This window comes from Giraffa tippelskirchi, chromosome 5, assembly GCF_054371585.1.
Source record: "Giraffa tippelskirchi isolate mGirTip1 chromosome 5, T2T-mGirTip1v1.2.pri, whole genome shotgun sequence".
NCBI lineage: Eukaryota > Metazoa > Chordata > Mammalia > Artiodactyla > Giraffidae > Giraffa > Giraffa tippelskirchi.
The window spans coordinates 86657398-86677607 of record NC_137279.1 but is presented as its reverse complement, the minus strand read 5'-3'; positions in this window follow the sequence as shown (position 1 = coordinate 86677607).

The following is a 20210-nucleotide window of genomic DNA, read 5'->3' as shown; positions in this document are numbered from 1 at the left end:
TCTTTGGAACTCTGCGTTCAAATGGGTATATCTTTCCTTTTCTCCTTTGCCTTTCACATCTCTTCTTTTCTCAGCTATTTGTAAGGGCTCCTCAGACAACCATTTTTCCTTTTTGCATTTCTTTTTCTTGGGGATGATCTTGATCACTGCCTCCGCTAAATGTCATGAACTTCTGTCCATAGTTCATCAGGCACTCTTTCTATCAGATCTAATCTCTTAAATCTATTTGTCACTTCTACTGTATAATCATAAGGGATTTGATTTAGGTCATACCTGAATGGTCTGATAGTTTTCCCTACTTTCTTCAATTTAAGTCTGAATTTGGCAATAAGGAGTTCTTGATCTGAGCCACAGTCAGCTCCTGGTCTTGCTTTTGCTAACTGTATTGAGCTTCTCCATCTTTTGCTGCAAAGAATATAATCAGTCTGATTTTGGTATTGACCATCTGTTGATGTCCATCTGTAGAGTCTTGTGTTTTTGGAAGAGGGTGTTTGTTATGACCAGTGCTTTCTCTTGGCAAAACTCTATTAACCTTTGCCCTGCTTCATTCTGTACTCCAAGGCCAAATTTTATCTACCTTGCTTTTAAGGTCACATTCTTTTTACTGTAATACACTATCACTTATCCTTTAAAGCCATAAAGACATCCTTTAGGATGTCACAGGAGACAAAGTAGAGACAGAAACAAAGTCACATATCACAGGCAACTAGGGTGCTGAGGCATGTTCAGGAAAGAGGGACAATAGCTAAGAGGCAGAGTCCAGCAATGCCAGTGGATTTTCTGTGAACAACTAATTCCTTCTGAAGGCATATACTCAATGCTGGTTGCATATGGAGCCCACAGTGGGCTGCTGCCCTGCCTCTCCTGGACCTTAATCCTTGTGTTCTTCTTGGGTGAGTTACCCAGTGGGGTGAAGACAAGCTGGGTGCTTCCACAATTGAAGACCCCACGCTTGGCCAGTCCACTCAGCTCAGGTCAAAGAGCATTCAAGTGTGACCCTTCAACCCCATCTGCAGGGTGTACCCAACTGCCTACTCTTTTGATCACAAGTTCTTTTGTCTTTAGAAAGTTTTCACTGCAGAATTAACTTCTAGTGTGGATGTTGGATTATGAGATGGTGAGAGATACTTTTGTAAGAAGATCACTAATCTCCAGATCCAAAACTGAAATGCTTTGGTACAGAAGAGAGGGACGTATCTTTAAAATAAATGCAACACACCATATTAAGAAATGGGTCATCTGTTAGCTTAACTATGTGCAACCCTGTCACTCCTAAAAACTGCTCAATTAAGTGTAGGGGGACCTTGTGAAGCTAACCAAAAATATTTCCAGTTGTTTACAGGCGTAGCCCTGTTTCTACATACATCAACTTGTTGGTTGCAAAGAAAAACTGAGCCTCAAAAGCCTTTCCTGACTCTCATTTCTTAGATGTCTTGCTAGACTTCCACAGCCTCTCAGGTCATGCATGTTGCCCAAGTACTCAGTGGAACTTGGACTCCTGAGTTGAATTTCCCTGTAGCTAGAGTTAGTGGCCCCAGAATTTAAACCTTTGTCACAGATTCTATGTTGGACTAAGCTCAGGCAGCTACCACCAATCTGTGGGATGCTATAATAGATAGATAAACCAGATAATATCCTTGTCCTCAAAGACATGTGAATGATGTCTCTTCCGTGGGTCTATGCGGTCACCACTCTGTTCCCACAGAAGAGTAAAGATAATTTCCAGACGAGGTCATGATTTCTGGTCAGCCTGAAAAATAAGTTTAGTTAGACACAAGCTGCTCTCAGGAGAGCTTTGGGATGGAAGATTCATTGACCAGTGTCTTTGCCACAGCCACAGAGCTCACCCACTCACTTGGCTGCTGGTCCTAGGACACACAATGGTGCATTTCACTGCATTGTCTCTGGTTTCCTGAACATGCTGGAATTCTCTGCTCAGTGACTTGTTCTCATCAGACCAACACAATGCCCCCTCTAGCCTGGCAGCCTCATGCAAGACAGAATTACAGCAACCTCTGCACCACCATGGAGAAGGGGGAGAAGGAAATGGTACCCCACTCCAGTATTCTTGCCTGGAAAATTCCATGGACAGAGGAACCTGGTGGGCTACAGTTCATGGGATCACAAAGAGTCGGCCACGACTGGGCACATTGGCACTGCGCCACCAGCCTGGCTGTTTCCATCAAATCCTTGGCTGAGTGGAGAACTGAAAACTCATTTAATTTAAACAGCATAAGCAGGAAAGATGCTGAAACATTTAAGCTCTTGTTTTAAGTGGCTCTATGGGTTACCACTCAGGTGAACACAACAAGTAGCCCATTTGGGGCCAATTCCATCTCCCCAAGATTTATAATCTGGTTCAAGTCAGCAGGGCATCAACAGTCCAAAGAGGGAGAAGCCTGCTGTTAGAAAGGTAGCTTTCTTTCCAAGCTCTCATCTCTGCCATTTCTTGTTTAATATCTGTCATCTCTGAAAGACAGTAAACTCCAGAAGATCAAGAACTCTGTCAGTATCTAATTCACTGTTTTATCGCCAGTAGTTTTTTGACATGATGTGCTTAGAATATGGTACTTTGGGCATTTTAGGCCAACTTGGTATTTTTTGTTGAGTTCGATTGTTGAGCATTTAGAAAGCCACAGACAGACATTGTCTTCCCAGGAATTTACGTGATAGACGGCATTTGTCTCCTGTGTTTGCGTGTTCCAGCTACGTCACCATACAGAAATAGTCACGGTGCTCTTGCGATGCAGACACACTGCCAGCTATGAGCAGGAGGGACACACAAAATGAGGGCCCTGCCTTTCCTATCAGACAAGGCAGCATCAGCTCTCCCCTTCCCTTTTTATTTCTTCCTGCTGTTTTCCTCTGATTTCAATCTGTGGCAAACTGGAGGTGTTCTGGAGAGAGGCTGTAGACCAGGCGCTCTACAAATGTGGCCTTCATTCTATAGCAGCAACAGCACTTGCTAGAAATGCTCTGGTCCCCACCCAGACCCACTGAATCAGGCTCTGAGGCTGGGCCCAGCAATCTGTGTTTGAAGAAGCCCTTCCTTCATTGGGCTTCCCTGGTAGCTCCCTCATTGGGCTTCCATGATAGCTCAGTTGGTAAAGAATCTGCCTCCTATGCAGGAGACCTTGGTTCAATTCCTAGGTCGGGGAAGATCCCCTGGAGAAGGGATAGGCTACCCACTCCAGTATTCTGGCCTGAAGAATTCCATGGACTATACAATCAGACACGACTGAGCGCCCTTCACTTTCACTTTTCATTTTCAAAGGATGCTGATGAGAGTTTGAGAACCACCCATGTAGATGCTTGTCAGAGAGGGTGGAGGAGTGAGAGTATCAGACTCTGCCAGAGCTGATCCTTCTGAGACTGTCATTGCTGGGGCTTTAGGGAAACACCAGGAAAGAATCTTCTTGCTGTCACTGTCTTTCTGAAAGTCCACAGGGGTTATACCTTCAGCATCCACAACCTCTCATCCCTTGTCACCTCTCCTGGCCTCCTGCTACCCGGGATGACCTCACTCAGCTGAACAGCAGGAATCAGGGCTGCCCGCAGAGTGGGAATCAGAACCGTGTCCTTAATCAGAAGTGTGTCAGGAACCCCAGGACTTGGGGCTACATTCAGGAAGGAGGGACAGAACTGGCTGCTTACTTCCCAACTGACCTGAGGCTCTCCTGGGGACTGAGCCCCTCAGAACTCCCGCCCGGAGCCAGCACCCTCTGCTGCAGAAAGGGACGCTCTCCCAGGCCTCCGTCAACCCTCCCCAGAGCATGTCTTCACCTCGAGGCGAGGAGAGCCCCCAGAACAAGTGCAGAGACACCCCAGAGACAATGCTCCTAGCCTAGTTTGGGACCTGGGACCTGCACCCTCATGTCTCGACTTCACAGCTCTGAAGACAAGAAGATCTGAGCCCCAGGCTCCATGAAGTTGATTCAATTGGCTGCAGGCTCTAACCCCCTTCAGTACATCACCAGGTCCTGGTTCCCAAACTTGGCTGCATATTGGAATCACCTGGGGATCTTTAAAAACTACTGCTCCCACTCCCAGCCCCAGATGTTCTGATTTAATTGGCATAGGGTGTGACCTGGCCATAGGCGTGTTTAAATTCCCTCAGGTGATTCTAATGTGCACACAAGTTTGGGAGCCAATGAACAAGTTCTCTTGAGACCAAGACCCAGCTCATATTCTAATGTTTAGGGAGCAACATAGGCCTAAAGATGGAAGGTAGAACCGGGTTTCAAGGACAAGAATAAAAAAAGTATTTGAATCATCAGACAGACTCCAGACTTAGCAAACAGCTGGTGAAGAAAGGAGGGGAGAGAGGTAGGGGTGGGGGGTTGCTGGTGAGCATTGGATTCACTGGTGGAGATGATGTCAGACATTCCTCTGCGATGTTAGAACTGGGGAAACACATGAAAATAACCATGGCTGTGAAAATGGAACTTTCTGTGAAATGGCATATTCTTGGAAGGAGAGGGAAGAGGAGAGGGGGAAAAGGGGTTGGGGAGGGGTTGCCCAAGCCAGAGAGAATATAGGAGGGAGATTTGCTCCAAGGCCTCTGGAGAATGGAAGAAGGAACAAGAAGATGTGAAAAGATGTGCAGAGGAGAGGGTGGTTGGCATGAGGAATGGGGACAGAAGCCAACTGCTGACCCAGAAGGAACCGAAGCAACAAAAGAAAAGATAAGCCAGGCAGGAGAGAAGGAATCTACTGCTAAGAAAAGAAACACCCAGTGTTTGACCCAAACCCACGCAGGCAGATGGAGTGCTTCCCAGGAGCAGGCTGAGGGTGCAGCTCCCCACCCCTCACAGCCCCGCAGGGGGAGGGAACAAGACACAGACAACAGCCACAGCCCACGTGTCCCTTCTCCTTTCTCCTCTGCTCCTGGCTCTGCAGGGCTCGCAGAGGAAGGCGCCCTGGGCCTAACACTGGGAAGCCAGATCCTTCCCCTTCAAAGCTTCTGTGAGGGAGTGAGGGCCGAGCCCCAAGGAACCCAGGCCTCCGGCTCCTGTGGGTCTTGGGGGGAGCAGCTCCCTACCCGAAGCCAAGCGCCAGCCCCTGATTCTTAGATCTCACCCTAATGGCTTCCCTCAGGGCTAGCCATCCAAATATTGAGTCACCAAGAGAAAAAAGCCTCACAGACAAAACCTAGAAGAATGACACAGGCTCTTCTATTCCTGGATGAAAGATTTCACACCTACTTTGTGCAAAATCAGGATTCTCATGACTGGGTGTGATTGTAACCCGCATGCTTGTGACGAGCTACCCACAAAGCAAAGATACCAGCTGTGTCGCGTGATGCGGCCCCTGTGATGCACGGCAGGCGGGTCCCATCTCGGCTCCTGAGATGACGCAGGACGAGCGGGCATGCAGACCCCAGGACCACCTGCCAGGGTGAGTGCTCTCTCCCATCGGAGAGTGTCACCACGTGTGCTGTTCAGGCTCAGGGAACCATCTGGGGTGATTGTAAACTAACGCCAACATCAAGTGTTCAGGATGCTGGCTGTTGTCCACCGGCCGGCGTGACTCCTCCTTGGGCACCATGGGCCGCTGTGCCGGGCTGCACGGGCCCTGTGCCCCCTTCCATCCTCCGCACGTCTCACGAGCTGTTCGGAAGGGCTGCAGGAGTCGCATGATAGCACTCTGGGTCGTGCAGCTGGGAGCTGCCTCCAAGCACTTCAGAGTTTCCAGTCAGTGGTTTCCTGTGGGAGCACAGTCCGGGCCTCCGCTCTCCGCTTGCTGGCAGGCCTCCCTCTCTCTGCTCGGCCTTCCGTCCATCCTGACCACTGGCCTGGCCTCGCTAGAGGAACAAAAAGTAGACTGGCTTCTTCAGAGTCAGAAATACAGCATGCCTGGGAGCTGAAGCTAGCCACTGGCCCTTATTTTTTAGGGGACAGGAGTGAAGGGGGCACCCTGGGACCCCAGAGTCTAGAGCCTGTCTCCTGAGAGCTGCAGTGGGTAGGACAGTCTGTTCTGCAAGAACGCAGCAGCCCAATGAGGGTCCTTGTCTGTTCCGACGATGCCACGTGGAGGGCAGGGGCCCCTCCATAACAGAAGTGGCCACTGTGAGACGGAGGAATCCGAATGGGGCGACGGTGTTTAGGGAGGGGGCGGGTCCACTGCTGGCTGAGAAGGCTGGGTGTCAGGGTGACCTAGGGGCCGCAGGAGCCTGTTCCAGGGGCTGCTGGGAGGTTCAGAGGTCCTTCTGTGTGACCAGAGCTGAGCTGTCTGGTGGCAGCACACATGTCAGCACACCAGTCCACCTATTCTGAGCTGGGCTCTGGTCACGCTCTCTCAGGGACACAGAGACGGCCTCCAAGGACAGTCAGGCTAGAGCGGAAAACACATGCAAGCGTGAGCAACTCAGAGGCACCAGATGCTGTGTGTGCACAGGTGCAGAGGGAGACAGCAAGGAAAGGACAGGCAAGCCGGGGGCTTCTTCTAGGAGGTTGGTCTGGGGTAGGCCTTAAGGGAAGGGGAGAATTCAATCAGGTAGTGACTGGGGAGGGTCATCTGTCAGGGAATTCCAAGGAGAGGAACGGCCTAAGCAAAAGCAGCGAAGGTGCCCGGGGGCCAGTGTGGCCTCACGCGTTGAAGTCTTGTTCTGCCCAGGGAGGAATAAAACCGGTGGGTCGATAACTTCCGATGTCTCAAAGCGCTACTTTGATGCTGGGACTGGTTGTGAGTAATCCCGAATGGTTCCCCGAACTTGGACAGCTCTATCTCAAGAGAGTCATACTTGGGGGAGTTCCCTAGGAGGGAAGAGACTGCACAAAGTGAATCTGCATTTCACTGGATGTGCCAAACACCGCCGTCCTCCAGAAACCAGGAGACACCTCAGGGTCCTCTGAGTCATGGGTCCAGTGGCCCTGGGGAGCAGGAATTCCTTCCACATCACTCCTAACAAGAGCTCTGAAGGCCTGGAAGGTCGTCAGCGGCCCTTCAGCTAAGGGGAAATCCAGCATCAACACCTTTCATGAAGCTCGTGTTTATTGGCCCTCATGAGACTTGCTCCTCCCAGATAGACACAGTCAAGTCACGTGCTCAGGATAAACAGATGAGCTGGGCCAGTCATGGTGGTTGAAGAAAGAGACCCAGGGACAGCAAACTGTGGATACTCAAGCTCAAATAGCTGGTTGACCATGCTGCCACCATGCTGGGCCACATGCAGGATGACTGAGCCCAGAGAAGCAGAAGTAAGGGAGCTCTCTGAGGGCCTTCAAGGGATGGAGAGGATGGACAGTTCCTGAATTTTTTGTCCCAGCCCCTGAGAAGATCATGATCTGTGCTTAGTCGCTCAGTTGTGTCCGACTCTTTGGGACCCTATGGCCTGTACCCCGCCAGATTTCTCTGTCCATGGATTCTCCAGGCAAGAATACTGGAGTGGGTTGCCATGCCCTCCTCCAGAGGATCTTCCCTACACAGGGCTTGAACCCAGGTCTCCCACATTGCAGGCGGATTCTTTACCATCTGAGCCACCAGGGAAGGCCATGAAGATCATGATACCTCCCTGAGTGTCTAAAGGACTGCCCTTTGCATCCATTACATCCTTACAAACAAATGTCTTCTATTTGAGCTAGCCTGAGTAGACTTCTGCTTGCTACAACCAAAAGATCCTGAGATTAAAGAATATTACCCTCCCACCTCTCCTTGCCTCTGGGCTCAGGCAGGAAAAGTCAGCTTATCACGGAGGCTGGAGGGTGGAGCTGGGGTTCTTTTGAGGGCAGCAGGCAGACCTCCCATCTTTCCAACCCCAGCTTTGACTCTCCAAACCCTAACTGAAGCTGCTATGCGGCTGGGAATTTCACCAGAGTTTTCCGGCCCGTTCCTGGCACCTGCTGCTCTTGGCTGCACTTTAACTCCCCCAGGCACTGCCAAATTTTCCTTGGTGCTCCCAGGCCAGGCAATCTCCTCCAGAGAGAGAGAGCTCAGCTGAGGTCACACGGAAAATAACCCATGAGCGGGGGCCCTGCCCCAAGCTGCTTCAGATGACTTCCTTTTGTTCTCTCACTCTTTCTCTTTCTCTCTCTCTCTTACATGAAACTGGCCTGTTTTACCAGGTCAAATTGCATTCTTCTAAACACAGGAGTGCTGTGCAGTGAAAGTTTGATACAAGTTCTTTGCACCTAATCACTCTGGGAAAGCTTTCAAAGCAGAGAACTCCAGAGATACTGTGCCATGATATCTTTAAAACTGCATGCTGGCTTTCAGATTACAAGTCCTTCCAATGGGAAAATTCATAATACAGATGAACCTTGCTTTACACCATAACACATTCCTGAAGAGTCACAAACAAATCTGCTCACTTATATTCTGCCTTTTTCCAGAAAAAAATAACCACACAGCATGAACCAAGATGGCAAATTAGAGAGAAAGGAAAACAAACATCAAAAATATAAAAAAGAACCAGGAGACAGGCGAAGACAAATGGTCACCATAAAAATTCTACTTGCTTTCTATAGGTTAAGACAGAATAGGGCTGTACACGTCCCAGCAGCTAATAAGGAAAGAGAAATGTGATTAGTTACACAAAGAGTCACATATAAACTGAATTTTGGCAAACTGAATCACATTTCAAATATATTAGCAGAGGTTGCTATTGAAAACCTTTTTAAGAGGCATCTGGTTTAGGGTTTTAGTTTTTGTTTGTTTGTTTTTGTTTACTCAGCAGCACTTTATCTGGGGAACTGGCCCTTCCTGATGTGGTGTGATTCAGGTGAGTTGTCAATCACAGAATCCCACCTTGTCATGGAGGTAGGCTTGGGACCCAAGCTCACTCATCACCCCCTCTACTGGAAATTCACATCTTGAGTAGAGAAACATGGGGTAAAGCAGAGGCTCCCATGAGGGTTGGAGGAGGAAATGGCAACCCACTCCAGTACTCTTGCCTGGAAAATCCCATGGACAGAGGAGCCTGGCAGGCTACAGTTCATGGGGTCACAAAGAATTGGACATGACTGAGCACTCACATTTGCGCACACACACACACATACATGCCTGTGAGGGTATCTTCAGATGACCATTCACAATGTCCTGCCACTGAGCCCCATGCTGGCCTCGTTCTGGCCTTGCCATTCTGGATTCCCCTTGAGTATGTTAACTCCTAATAGCCTTCCAATAAATTCCTTTCAGCTGAAGCTAACAAATATCTATTCCTATTGCTTATAACCAAGGACTCTGAAAGATATTATACCAATAAGTTTATATGGAATATGAGAATGCTCACAGAAAGTAAATATTAGGCGTTTCAAGATGGCAGAGCAAGAGGACATGGGGCTTACCACCTCCCACAAACACATCAAAAATACATCTATATGGGAACAATTCTCATGGAAAACTGTAAATTGGCAGAAGAACTGTACAGCCAAGGCTGTAAGAAAGATTCCCATGTGATTGGGTAGGATGGGAAGAAAAGCATCAGGTCAGGACCTGTGGCCCTAGGAGGAGACTAAGAGGAAAAGGAGGATCACACAGGCAGATGCACAGCCTGGGGAGTAAGACAGTTGAGCCACAGACTGGGTATCCCAGTCCTGGGGTCCTTTGCATAGGAAACAAGTGCTCTAAGCTGCTTGGAGAACCACTGGGAGAGATAGAAAGGATAGAAAAGCCTACACATCACTTGTAAGGATTGTATGGGTGCTGGCTTATCCCCAGACAGGGCAGAGAGAAGTCTACCCACTGGCAGCCACTTTGCCATGTTCCCCAGTTCAAGCTGAGCAAATACCCTGGACCCATTCACTCGATGCCACAGCTTGGCATGGGGTGTAGTATGGTCAGGACCTAAGAAAAGACTCAACCTAGGGACTCAGAGATGACCCAGGGCCGTGGAGTGTTGTCTAGGTGGCGCAGGAGTGGATACTATTGGCACTTACTCCAACAGGACCACAGAAGCAGCCAAGACTTCTGAAGGCAGTGCAGTGACTTCAGTTCCCATAAACACAATACAGCAATCCCCAGTGCCAGCCAAGGGAATACTCTGGCCCTGCCCACTCCATGCCACAAATTTGCGTTAGATCTGGTACCACCACAACAGGGGGAAAGATGCAACCTTGGGCTATGCCTGAGCAAAGCCACAGATGCCTACACAAACAGACTTCTGTAAGCACATGAGCCCCTTTTTTCAACACTCCCCTCCTTTGGAGCAAAGGTCCCAGTACCAAGAGAAGGAAAGACACACACTTAAAAGGAGCAGAGCCAGCCAGAGCCTGACCCTCAGGGCTTCCACTCCAGCAATTTAAGAGCAGATCCCATTGAGCAGAAAGTCCCACCTCACACCCTGTGCAGGCTCCAGCTCCTCCCAGGTAACAGTGGCCAGCACACTCTGAGGAAAGATGTTCCTGGCATCCCTATCGAATCCAGCCTTCCCACCAAGAGCACTGGGCACACAGCCACATAAAATTCTCTCAAGACCACAATAGATAACTGTTTTATATAAATACAGAGAGACAGAGAAACAGAAGAAAACTGAAAAGCCAGAGGAACTCCTCTCAACTTAAAGAGCAAGAGAAAAACCCTGAAAAATAACGAAACAGAGACAATCAATCTGCCATACAGTAAATTTTAAAAGTTGGTAATAAAAATGCTAACCAAAGTAAGAAAGAGAATCACCCAAGTACAGATTATTTTAACAAGGAACTATAAACTGTAAAGAAGACCCAATCAAAAAGAGACAAATCAATTTCCGAGAGAAAAAGCAATCCAAAAGCAATGAATAGAAGACTAGATGACATTGAAAATGCACAAGCGATCTGAAAGGCAGAATGATGGAAACTAACCAGTCAGAACAGCAGATAGAAAGACAAGTGAAAAAAAACCACAAAAGCTACATAAGAGATCTATGGGATAATATAAAATATGCCAACATTCACATTATAGGGGTTCCAGAAGGAGAAGAGAGAAAGAAGGGTATTGAAAATGTATTTGAAGAAACCATGACTGAAGACTTCCCAAACCTGAAGAAGGAAACAGATATCCAGGTACAGGAAACACAGAGAGTCTCAAACAAGATGAACCCAGACTTACACCAAGACATATCATAATTAAAATGGCAAAATTAAAGGAAGAATGTTAAAGTCAGCAAGAGAAAAACAAAGAGTCATTTACAAGGGAATCCCCATAAGGTTATCAGCTGATTTCTCTGCAGAAATTTTGCAGGCCAGAAGGAAGTAGCATGATATATACAAAATCTTGAAAGGGAAAAACCTGCAACATAGGATACTCAGCCCAGAAAGATTATCATTCAGCATAGTGGGGAGAGGTAAAGAATTTCTCAGATAAGTGAAAACTAAAAGAATTCAGCAATACTAAACTTACCCTAAGAGAAATATTACATGGTCTTCACTAAATAGAAGAAAAGCAAGAATCTTTGGGAAACGGAAAATCACGATAGGAGAGGCAAATATATAAACAGATGGAAGATCACTTAAGCCTGTATGTAAATTTTTAAAAAATTATAAAAGTAATTATAACTATAGAAATGAAGATGTAAAATACAACATATAAATCACAAAATGTGGGGGAGGGGAGTATAAAAATATAGATCTTTTAGAATGTGTTTGAACTTGTGTATGATTGTCAATTTAAATGAAGTAGATACAGTTATGGGTCAATATACTTGAACTCCAGGGTAACCACAAATCAAAAACATACAATAGATTCACAAAAACCAAAAGAAAGGAACTTAAACATACTTCAAAACAAAACCATTAGACCACAATGGGAAAAACAAAAAAAATTAACAAAGAACAACAAAAACATCTGAAAAACAAGGAATAAAATGGTAATAAGTATATATCTATCGATAATTAAATGTCATGGACTAAATGCTCTAATCAAAAGGTAAAGAGTGCTTGATTGGATAAAAAAAACAAGACCATTCAATAGCTACCTACAAGAGACTCACTTTAGGGTGAACGATATATATATATAGACTTAAAGTGAGGATGCTATAAAGAGCAATATTGCATAGGAACCTGGAATGTTAGGTCCGTGAATCAAAATAAATTGGATGTGGTCAAATAGGAGATGGCAAGAGTGAACACTGACATTTTAGGGATCAATGAACTAAAATGGACTAGAATGGGTGTTTAATTCAGATGACCACTATATCTACTACTGTGGGCAAGAATCCCTTAGAAGAAATGGAGTAGTCCTCATAGTCAACAAAAGTCTGAAATGTAGTACTTGGGTGCAATCTCAAAAATGACAGAATGATCTCTGTTCATTTCCAAGGCAAAGCATTCAATATCAGAGTAATCCAAGTCTATATCCCAGCCACAAATGCCGAAGAAGCTAAAGTTGAACAGTTCTATGAAGACCTACAAGCACTTCTAGAACTAACACCAAAAACAAGATGTCCTTTTCATCATAGGGGTCTGGAATGCAAAGTAGGAAGTCAAGAGATATCTGGAGTAACAGGCAAGTTTGGCCTTGGAGAACAAAATGAAGCAGGGCCAAGGCTAACAGAGTTTTGCCAAGAGAACGCACTGGTCATAGCAAAGACCGTCTTCCAACAACACAAGAGTTGATTCTATATTCACATGGACATCACCGGATGGTCATTACCGAAATCAAATTGATTATATTCTTTGCAGCTGAAGATGGAGAGGCTCTATACAGTCAGCAAAAATAAGACCAGGAGCTAACTGTGGCTCAAATCATGAACTCCTTATTGCAAAATTCAGACTTAAATTGAAGAAAGTCGGGAAAACCACTAGAGCATTCAGGTATGATCTAAATCACATCCCTTACGATTAAACAGTGGAAGTGACAAATAGATTCAAGGGAGTAGATCTGATAAACAGAGTGCCTGAAGAACTATGGATGGAAGTTCATGACATTATACAGGAGGTGATGATCAAAACCATCCCCAAGAAAAAGAAATGCAAAAAGGCAAAATGGTTGTCTGAGGAGGCCTTACTAATAGCTGAGAAAAGAAGAGAAGAGAATGGCATTTTTCTTTTCTTACATAAAGAAAGCTGAGCACCGAAGAATTGATGCTTTTGAACTGTGGTGTTGGAGAAGACTCTTGAGAGTCCCTTGGACTGCAAGGAGATCAAACCAGTCAGTCCTAAAGGAAATCAGTCTTGAATTTTCACTGGAAGGACGGATGCTGAAGCTGAAGCTCCAATACTTTGGCCACTTGAGGCAAAGTACTGACTCCTTGGAAAAGACACTGATGCTGGGAAATATTGAAGGCAGGAGGAGAAGGGGACAACAGAGGATGAGGATGCCAGAGGATGACTGGCATCACCAACTCGATGGATATGAGTTTGAGCAAGCTCTGGGAGTTGGTGACGGACAGGGAAGCCTGGCGTGCTGCAGTCCATGGGGGTGCAAAGAGTTGGACACAACTGAGTGACTGAACTGAACTGAAAGTGAGGATATGGAAAAGGATATTTCATCCATTGGAAATGCCATAAAATAGAATGACAGAATGAAATATTGTCTTTTGTAGTAATGTTGATTGACTTAGAGAATATTATGCCTAGTGAAGTAAGTCTGAGAAAGACAAATGCAATATAATATCAATTATATATGGATCAAAAAGGTAATACAACTGAATCTATGTGCAAAACAGAAACAGACTCACATAGAAAGCAAACTTGTGGTTACCAAAGGGAGAGGGAAAGGGAGAAGGACAAATTAGGGGTTCACAGATACAAACTACTATGTATAAAATAAATAAGCAATAAGGATATACTCTCTAGCACAAGAAATTATACTCATTATCTTGTAACAACCTATAATGGAACATAATCTGCAAAAATACTGAATCACTATGCTGTACACCTAAAGCTAGCACAACATGGTAAATCAACCATACTTAAGTTAAAAATAAAAAAGAAAATATTATCCTGAGTTGCCTTCTCTGAAAATGACAATCCAAGGCCTTTTATTGTTGTCCATTTGTGATTTCACAAGAGTGGGGCAGAGGAGAGATGGAGAAAGTCAGCAGTTAGTGGAGGAAGTAGGGAGGATGTTCCTGATGCTGTGGATGTGCATAGGCAGCCAGCGGAAGCTCTGTGATCAAGAGGGCAGAGGTCCTCACCAATCTACTCAGGATCAAACCTTCAGAGACTCACCTTTGCTCAGTAGAGCCCCAGATAGCCATATTTCTTGTTAACTGTATAACTTGTTGAGAAACAGGGCATAATTCTGTGTCTCTTAGTTAAAAATAAGGAAAACAACCCATCATTGTCAATGAAGCTTGACAATGTGGGATGAGCTGGACATGTCCTGGGCTCAGGGATGACCACCAGGTGAAGACTGGTGGCTCCAGAAGGGATCCTCTCTAAGGGTGTCCAGAAGTCTGCCCTCCTTGAGTTTTCACTTCCCTGAACTTCAGCACAGCCACAATCATGCCACCTGGTCTGCTGAGCATTATAGTAAGAGTCTGTGGGCAGGACAGCCTGAAGAAAAATAACTCCTTGAATATATACTGCAGGGAAGCCTGTGACTCTGGTCAGATTCCAAAGTCACTAATTTGACCTTGAATTTTGTGCAGCATAAATGAATTTATCACTCATTTACTTACTCATTTGGGAGATCCTTAGTGAATAAGCATTATGAGCCAGACTCTCTGTTTAGTGCAGTGGAGAGTCCCAGATGAATAGGAAATAGCCTCTGCCTTCCAGGAGAGGGACACGTCACTGAGTAGATTATACCTGTTCACAGATGAATGCAATAAAAGGCAAGGAGTTGAGAGCCTTGAAGATGAAGAGCACAGTGGTTGGCCATTGGAAGTTGACAACAGCCAATTGAGAGGATCATAGAAGCTGATCTTACAACTACACAAGAAGTTGCCCAAGAACTCAACGTTGACCATTCTACAGTTGTTTGGCATTTGAAGCAAATTGGAAAGGTGAAAAAGATCAGTAAGTAGGTGCCTCATGAGCTGACTGGAAATAAAAAATCTTGTCTTTTTGAAATGTCTTGTCTCATTCTATGCAACAACAATGAACCATTGCTTAATTGGATTGTGACATAGGAGAAAAAGTGGGTTGTATACAACAACTGGTGACAACCAGCTCAATGGTTGGACCGAGAAGAAGCTCCAAAACACTTCCCAAAGTCAAACCTGCACCAAAAAAAAAAATGTCATGGTCAGTGTTTGGTGTTACCAGTGTGATCCACTACAGCTTTTTGGAGTCCCGGCGAAACCATTACATCTGAGAAGTATGCTGAGCAAATCGATGAGATGAGATGAAAACTGCAATGCCTGCAGTCAGTATCAGTCAACAGAATGGGCCTAATTCTTCTCCAGGACAACGCCCAACCGCGTGTCACACAACCAACACTTAAAAAGTTGAATGAATTGGGCTACAAAGTTTTGCCTCATCCACAGTATTCACCTGACCTCTTGCCAACTACCACTTCTTCAAGCATCTCAGCAACTTGTTGCAGGGAAAATGCTCCCACAACCAGCAGGAGGCAAAAAATGCTTTCCAAGAGTTTGTCAAATCCTGAAGCACAGATTTTTATGCTACAGGAACAAACAAACTTGTTTCTCGTTGGCAAAAATGTGTTGATTATAATCGATCCTATTTTTGATGAATAAAGCTGTCTTTGAGGCTAGTTATAATGATTTAAAATTCATGGTCTGAAACTGCAATTACTTTTTCACCAACCTAATAGAAGGAAGGAACCTGAGAAGTATTATAGGAAGTGAAAGTGAGAGTTTCCAGGAGACACTACACCTGTCATTGCAAAGGAGGGGACAGACTGCACTCTGTATACACCAGGGAGGTATCCTGGAACTGGGTAAAGACTTAAACTCTTCACCCACCTTAAGACTATTAAAAAAAAAAAAAGCTGAGTTGGATTTTTTAAAGAGAATGAAGAGAATTCCCTTGGAGAAAGCTTTTCCGAGGTCTGCCCTTTCTCCTGGAGCAGGGAGTGCCTGCATTTCCCCTTAAGGCTAAGGGAAGAGAGCTTGAAATGGACCAGTTGGGACAGTTAATCTGTGTTCTTTGTAGTTCGGGGGTCACAGTGGACCAGTGACTGACTCCCACCTGGGAGACCTAGAGAGGAAAGATGGGCTAGCTAGCTACTACTTTTCAGTAGAGCAAAGATTACTTAGTTGGAGGCCAACCTGCACTCCCAGGCTTGGTCAGAATAAATAACAAGTGAAAAATTTCTATGGATCAGATGTAGCTATACATGGGGTCATCTTAAGTTTGATCTAGGTGGCCATTTTAGAGGGACAGAGGTTTCAGCAGTATGCCACTGGAAGGATCACTAGAATCCTAGGGGCTGCGGAAAGGGTGGACGACCAGCCAGAATAAAGATGCTTCAGGTCCTTATGAAGAGAAGACGACAAGGCATCCCTATAAAAGGAAGAGGAGGCTCTTTAAAGGACCCACAAAAGTGCCTGAGAGAGAGAGAGAGAATTTTAAATGCCTCCCAAGAGAGCTGGACCACCATGACTTTACAAGCCAAGTCATAACTTCCCTGCCCTGTTAGTTCCCCTCTCTCTCTCCTGTTCAACTCTGGACCAGTTAGCCACCTGGGGGAGTTAATGACCCCCTCCCCAAGAGCAGGATTGTGGTCTCCAACAGACTGAAGCAGCTACCTGAAGTGGAGTCCAACGTGTTGATTAAAACTGAATCTGTGTTTATTTATTCAAGGTGACCATAGGACTTTTTATTACCCAAGAGTTCCCAGAGAAGTCAAAGGACCTGCCCAGCTTTTCATACGGGAACAAGAAAAGACAAGGCTCACCACCACCACCCCCCACCAAATGCAGGGGTATTCGTCCCCCCAAATACAGGGGTATTGGTAGGAAAAATAAAGGTGCTTGATGATTACAGCCCTGAAGCACCCTGTTCAACTTGACAGTTACAAGGACATTATCAAAGTAAGATTCATCTGTCAGTGTGGGCTTGATAGATCTGTGAGAGAGAAGCCGATAGAACTGGTACGGGGCATTTGCAATACGCTATCTTGGGGTGGTGAGGCTGGAGGAGGCAGAGGAAGTAGTAGGGAAAATATGGAAAATACTAAGGACCAAGTTCACAGCATCAGCATGCAATTTTCTTGCCGAAAAAAGTTGAACCTGGATCTAATCAAGCTTTCAGATCTAACTTCCAGTTTAAAGGAAAAAGAAGGGAGAGAGGAATAAATTAAATGATAGCTGAAGGAAGCAATCAGATAAGGCCAGAAAGCGATCTTCTGCAGAAAACACAACATGATTTTTCTCAGCAAATCAAGGAATGAAAGAAAGAGGACAGAACAGGAAGAAACTATTCTAGACTAAAAGATCTAACTGGAGTTCAGTTAATAGTCACAGAGTGATATTGGTTTTCTAGTTTTGACAAATACCATGATTACATAAGATATTAATATTAGGGGAAACTGAGTGAAGAGTATTTGGGAACTCTCTGTACTAATATTGCAACTTTTTTGTAACTCTTAAATTATTCTAAAATGTAAAATTTATGTGTGTGTGAGAGAGAAGTAAGATGTAAAACCATACTCAAAGTGTAGACATTGATTCAGTTCAGTTTAGTCGCTCAGTCGTGTCCAACTCTTTGCAACCCCTTGAACTGCAGCAAACCAGGCCTCCCTGTCCATCCATCATCAACTTCTGGAGTCCAACCAAACCCATGTCCATTGAGTCGGTGATGCCATCCAACCATCTCATCCTCTGTCATGCCCTTCTCTTCCCGCCCTCAATCTTTCCCAGCATCAGGGTCTTTTCAAATGACCACATCAGGTCGCATCAGGTGGCCAAAGTATTGGAATTTCAGCTTCAACATCAGTCTTTCCAATGAACACCCAGGAATGATCTCCTTTAGGATGGACTGGTTGGATCTCCTTGCAGTCCAAGGGACTCTCAAGAGTCTTCTCCAACACCACAGTTCAAAAGCATCAATTCTTTGGCACTCAGCTTTCTTTATAGTCCAACTCTCACATCCATACATGACTACTGGAAAAGCCATAGCCTTGACTAGACGGACTTTTGTTGGCAAAGTAATGTCTCTGCTTTTTAATATGCTATCTAGGTTGGTCATAACTTTCCTTCCAAGGAGTAAGTGTCTTTTAATTTCATGGCTGCAGTAACCATCTGCAGTGATTTTGGAGCCCCCCAAAATAAAGTCAGCCACGGTTTCCACTGTTTCCCAATCTATTTGCCACGAAGTGACGGGACCAGATGCCATGATCTTAGTTTTCTGAATGTTGAGCTTTAAGTCAACTTTTTCACTCTCCTCTTTCACTTTCATCAAGAGGCTCTTAGTTCTTCACTTTCTGCCATAAGGGTGGTGTCATCTGCATATCTGAGGTTATTGGTATTTCTCCCGGCAATCTTGATTCCAGCTTGTGCTTCATCCAGCCCAGTGTTTCTCATGATGTACTCTGCATAGAAGTTAAATAAGCAGGGTGACACTATACAGCCTTGACGTACTCCTTTCCTGATTTGGAACCAGTCTGTTGTTCCATGTCCAGTTCTAACTGTTGCTTCCTGACCTGCATACAGGTTTCTCAAGAGGCAGGTCAGGTGGTCTGGTATTCCCATCTCTTTCAGAATTTTCCACAGTTTATTGTGATCCACACAGTCAAAGGCTTTGGCATAGTCAATAAAGCAGAAATAGATGTTTTTCTGGAACTCTCTTGCTTTTTTTGATGATCCAGCGGATGTTGGCAATTTGATCTCTGATTCCTCTGCCTTTTCTAAAACCAGCTTGAACATCTGGAAATTCACGGTTCACATATTGCTGAAGGCTGGCTTGGAGAATTTTGAGCATTACTTTACTAGCATGTGAGATGAGTGCAATTGTGTGGTAGTTTGAGCATTCTTTGGCATTGCCTTTCTTTGGGATTGAAATGAAAACTGACCTTTTCCAGTCCTGTGGCCACTGCTGAGTTTTCCAAATTTGCTGACATATTGAGTGCAGCACTTTCACAGCATCATCTTTGAGGATTTGAAATAGCTCAACTGGAATTCCATCACCTCCACTAGCTTTGTTCGTAGTGATGCTTCCTAAGGCCCACTTGACTTCACATTCCAGGATGTCTGGCTCTAGGTGAGTGATCACACTATCGTGATTATCTGGGTCATGACGATCTTCTTTGTACAGTTCTTCTGTGTATTCTTGCCACCTCTTCTTAATATCTTCTGCTTCTGTTAGGTCCCTACCATTTCTGGCCTTTATTGAGCCCATCTTTGCATGAAATGTTCCCTTGGTATCTCTAATTTTTTTGAAGAGATCTCTAGTCTTTCCTATTCTATTGTTTTCCTCTATTTCTTTGCACTGATCACTGTGGAAGGCTTTCTTATCTCTCCTTGATATTCTTTGCAACTCTGCTTTCAAATTGGTATATCTTTCCTTTTCTCCTTTGCTTTTTGCTTCTCTTCTTTTCACAACTATTTGTAAGGCCTCTTCAGACAACCATTTTGCTTTTTTGCATTACTTTTTCTTGGGGATGGTCTTGATCCCTGTCTCCTATACAATGTCATGAACCTCCATCCATAGTTCATCAGGCACTCTATCAGATCTAGTCCCTTAAATCTATTTCTCACTTCCACTGTATAGTCATAAGGGTTTGATTTAGATCATACCTGAACGACCTAGTGGTTTTTCCTACTTTCTTTAATTTAAATCTGAATTTGGAAATAAGGAGTTCATGATCTGAGCCACAGTCAGCTCCCGGTCTTGTTTTTGCTGACTGTATAGAGCTTCTCCATCTTTGGCTGCAAAGAATATAATCAATCTGATTTTGGTGTTGAGCATCTGGTGATGTCCATGTGTAGAGTCTTCTCTTGTGTTGTTGGAAAAGGGTGTTTGCTATGACCAGTGTGTTCTCTTGGTAGAACTCTATTAGCCTATGCCCTGCTTCATTCTGTACTCCAAGGCCAAATTTGCCTGTTACTCCAGGTGTTTCTTGACTTCCTACTTTTGCATTCCAGTCCCCTATAATGAAAAGGACATCTTTTTGGGGTGTTAGTTCTAGAAGGTCTTGTAGGTCTTCATAGAACCATTCAACTTCAGCTTCTTCAGCATTACTGGTTGGGACATAGACTTGGGTTATGGTGATATTGAATGGTTTGCCTGGGAAATGAACAGAGATCATTCTGCCATTTTTGAGATTGCATCCAAGTACTGCATTTTGGACTCTTTTGTTGACTATGATGGCTACTCCATTTCTTCTAAGGGATTCTTGCCCACAGTAGTAGATATAATGGTCATCTGAGTTAAATTCACCCA